The sequence below is a fragment of the Aptenodytes forsteri genome, unplaced genomic scaffold (genome assembly GCF_000699145.1).
Source record: "Aptenodytes forsteri isolate BGI_AS27 unplaced genomic scaffold, ASM69914v1 Scaffold255, whole genome shotgun sequence".
In the NCBI taxonomy this organism is placed as follows: Eukaryota; Metazoa; Chordata; class Aves; order Sphenisciformes; family Spheniscidae; genus Aptenodytes; species Aptenodytes forsteri.
This window is the reverse complement of record NW_008794888.1, coordinates 3,115,037-3,119,140: the sequence shown is the minus strand read 5'-3', so window position 1 is coordinate 3,119,140 and position 4,104 is coordinate 3,115,037. Positions and strand designations below refer to the sequence as shown.

The window sequence follows — 4,104 nt, the reverse complement described above, 5'->3', positions numbered from 1 at the left end:
AGGCGCTAGGCGCTGTCGGGTGCCTGCGGACGGGCCGGGGCTGGCGCCACCGCCCCCCGGGGGGGGCCGCGGGAAGGGCAGCGGACTCGCTCGCGGGTGGCGATCGCCGGAGCAGAAAGAGGTGTACTGTCTCCGCGGACGGTAACAGCGCGGGGGGGGTGGGTGTAAAAGCCCAGCTCTCCAGTAATCGCCGCCTCTTTCCCTGAGCGCCGAGGGGGCTGTCTGCGCTCCGAGTTGTAACGCTGGTGTGGCATTAGGGGCTCCTACTGGGTTTCCGACTCTTCCCGCAGTCGGGCAAAGCAGGAATTTTGTCCGTTAGGAAAAAAAAAAAAAACAACAAACCACGAAAGTGCCGTGAGCTGTCAGTCTCTCGCAAATGATTACCTCAACAGGTTCCAGTTCCCAAGATGATGGCAGTGTAAATTACAAAATATTTCCATTGAAGAAGCTGTTTTGAAAGCAGAAATATGTAGAGAAGTACTTGCTTCTGCATGGCATCTATGTTCTCGTGTGAACCTGTGAGAGGTAGGCATGTGTATTATGAATGAATGTGTATATACACATGATTAGCTAAAACCTTATTTTTTCAGAATTTAAGGTGTTTTCTGAGGCACTATGAAGACTCAAAATGTGCCTTTCTGGTGATCTGTGGAGCTGGGATTTCAGGACGTATGTAGCAGTATGTTGCTAATCTTTGTGTTGGGGCTTTGTTGGCATTTGACTCATAGAAAATGGATATTGCTGCTTCTTTTTTTTTCCCCCCACCTGTGTCAGCAAAATGTTTCTTGTTTGAAGCAAGTAGTTGAAGAGCATCCTCAGGTTTCATTGGGTTTGTTTACTTAAAAGTTTGTCTTACAACTTTTGCTATACCCAGTTGTTTTCCAGTGTTCAAGTCTTTACTCAAAGATGAAATTCTAGCTCTCATTGCCGTAGCTCCGGCAACACAACACTCACAGGTACTCACATTTGCAGGACCTCCTCATCAGACAAACTCTGGAGCTAATCTCTTTCTCTAATTCTGTCTCTGTTAGAATAAATGCAGCATTTTGTATTGCTGCATCTGTTCTGACTACATATTGCTGTTAATAATTCTGAAAGTCTTTAGGATCTAATGGATATCTAGAATGTCAGTTGCTAAAGATCAGGGTTTTCAACTTTGGGCTGAATATGTTCCAGTTGCTGTATGGATACAGCATAACTAAGCCTGACTAAAATAGTGGGGATATTTGTTTGAGGGCTTGGGGTTTTTTTATCTATTTTACGGTTGTTGGGTTTGTTTTTTTCCTCCTAACTGGATGTAGGGAGAAGAGTAAATGACAAAGAACAGTTGGCAAATTCCCTGATAAATATTGACGCCTATGGAGGAGAAGCAGGAAAAGGAGCCAGTTTTTCTAACTGCAAGGAGTTCTGGATATGAGATAGATAACACAGGAAGCAGTTATTTATTCCAGCAGCAGGCAATTTGGGGTGTGACTACAAAGTAGTTTAATCCAATCTAAATCTAGACTGCTGCAGTCCTGCCCACGGCTAGTCTTATGTTCCCACTGCCTCCTTGTGTTGGAAGCAGTGCTCCAGCAGCCTCGCAGTGAGCTAGCTCCAGTTTTAATTTTGGGGTTGTTTTTTTAGCGGGGTTGTTGTTGCTTTTTGAGGAAGTAGGGAGCTACTTTGGCACACTCAACTGTGTAGCATAGAAATGCTAATACCGGTACAAATAAGTGCCAGAAATACATGGCCAGAGATGGGGGAAGGCAGGAGTATCCTTTTCTGTGGCAGTGCAGACTTACATCACTGTTACATAACCGTGACTTCGTGTTACAATTTCGAAGCCAATGCTGCCATTGAACACAGGAGTTCTGTCTGCCTGTTGCTGATGTTTTCTGCTCCTGTGCTCGCTTCCTTGTGTTATCATGCCATTTGAAGTGGTCTGTGGAGCTGATCTGCATTAAAACTAACACAGCAAAAATACCTTTAGCATTTAGTTTCAAGCTGGATTTGTTTGCTGATACGGTTTACAGTAAGGCTGCTTCTGCTGGAAGAAAGGGAGGGGTGAGGTGGAAGCAGAAATTAGTGTCTAGGGCATGGGGGAATATAGGACCAATTCTTCTAGTTACAGTTCCATCTTAAAGCGTGTTGTGGTTTAACCTCAGCCGGCAACTGAGCACCACACAGCCGCTCGCTCATTCCCCCCTGGTGGGATGGGGGAGAGAATCAGAAGAGTAAAAGTGAGAAAACTCGTGGGTTGAGATAAAGACAGTTTAATAATTGAAATAAAATAATAATAGAATATACAAAGCAAGTGATGCACGATGCAATTGCTCACCACCCGCCGACCGATGCCCAGCCAGTCCCCAAGCAGCGGCCCCCCCGGCCAGCTTTCCCCCAGTTTATGTACTGAGCATGACGTCACATGGTATGGAATGTCCCTTTGGCCAGTTTGGGTCAGCTGTCCTGGCTGTGCCCCTTCCCAGCTCCCAGCTTCTTGTGCACCTCCAGCCTTTTCAGTCGGCAGAGCACGGGAAGCTGAAAAGTCCTTGACCAGTGGAAGCACAGCTTAGCAACAACTAAAACGTCGGTGTGTTATCAACATTGTTCTCATCCTAAACCCAAAACACAGCACTGTACCAGCTACTAGGAAGAAAATTAACTCTATCCCAGCCGAAACCAGGACAAAGCGTCACTAGTAATGACTTTTATTGCCCCTTTCTTACTGCATGGAGCCTGGATTTTGGAGAGCTACCAGTAAATTAGCTACCATTCTTATTTTTCCCTACCAAGTAGAAAATCAGGTGCAGTGCTACAATTCTGCCTGTTGGATCAATTACTTTTGGTACCAGCAGTCCAGATAAGAGCAGAACTCTGTTAATATTCCCCGTCTCAATCAATCAGTAAGTAAAAGGCTGGAAGTTAGGTATAAATTTTAAATACTATTTTTCAAATTGAGATTTGAATTTGCATGAATGAAATTAATGCCTTCATTTTCTATGAACTGTGAGTCATATGGGGCTGAACCCCATTCCCTCTATTAGAAGCTGAACATAGTCTTTTAAATCCCATTGCACTCATTTTTTGAAGTTACCTTTTATAAGTACAGGACATTGCCATTTACTAGATAAATTGTTACAAGTGTCTCTGGAGAATTCTGGGAAAGTACAAAATCAACATTGGTGCAAACTCTGCAAGTTTTTAAAGAATGTGAGAGCACACTTTCAATCGCTTTCAGCCATAACAATGACCGCCCCTGCAGTCAGCTGTAATATTCATTGAAGTACATAAAACACTCCTTCATTTGAAACTGAAAAAAAGCCTACCCATTTATTTAAAGATGTGCCCCAGGTATTAGAATGAATATTCCAGTTAGTGGAGGGATACTCTTTGGGGGAGGAAGCGGGTGGATGAAGTAGCCTGTGTTACTAACAATGCTTTGAGACAGTATGCATGGACCTGAGATTATAAACCACTGAACTGGTGTTTAGAAAAAAAAACAAAACCAACCTTTCATGTGAAACAACGTAGGCTTTTTACACAAAACTTATAAACTTGGATTTCAGTAATACTTGTTACGTCAAAGGATCCCTAAATGATTCCAAGCTGTTAAAGAATTCACTTTGCCACTATTAAAGTACAGCCATGCTGGAGTTGAGATACAATTGCTTTTGCAATACGCACACATCATTAAAGTAAAGTTTGCAGAACAAAAAGGTGCAACATCCATGCAGTAGTCTTGTTGCACCTTCTAGGGAAGTCAAACCACATTTCTGTATTCAGGCTCTATGATATGGAAGATATTCAAGAGCAAGAAAACATGAACAAAAGCTTCAAGCTGCAATCCTTAGAATTTTGACCAGGGTCCAAGACAAGTTATCCTCATACCCTTCTTGCTTGGCTTATCCTCTTCTGACTCCACCACTTTCCTTAACAGTATCTGTGGTTTATGCATAATCCCAGAAGATAATGAGAGATGATAGTGGCTGTCCATGCTGTGTACTGTGAGGTAACCATGCTTTAAATATCAGGAGAGGAGATGTGAATTACCGATTTTATTTTTTTTTCTTAATGCTGGTACTTTGGGGGGGGGGGGGGGGGGTGCGGATTTCCGAACACTTT

General features: G+C 43.4%; 1 protein-coding gene across 1 annotated transcript in view; it reads left to right on the top strand.

Moving 5' to 3' along the window:
• The first annotated feature begins 210 nt into the window (after positions 1-210).
• TANK (TRAF family member associated NFKB activator) overlaps positions 211-4,104 on the top strand; it is a 31,246-nt gene continuing 27,352 nt past the window's right edge. The window contains exon 1 of the mRNA XM_009274909.2: positions 211-525. The gene's annotated coding sequence lies outside the window, so the exon portion shown is untranslated. The remainder of the gene's footprint in view (positions 526-4,104) is intronic.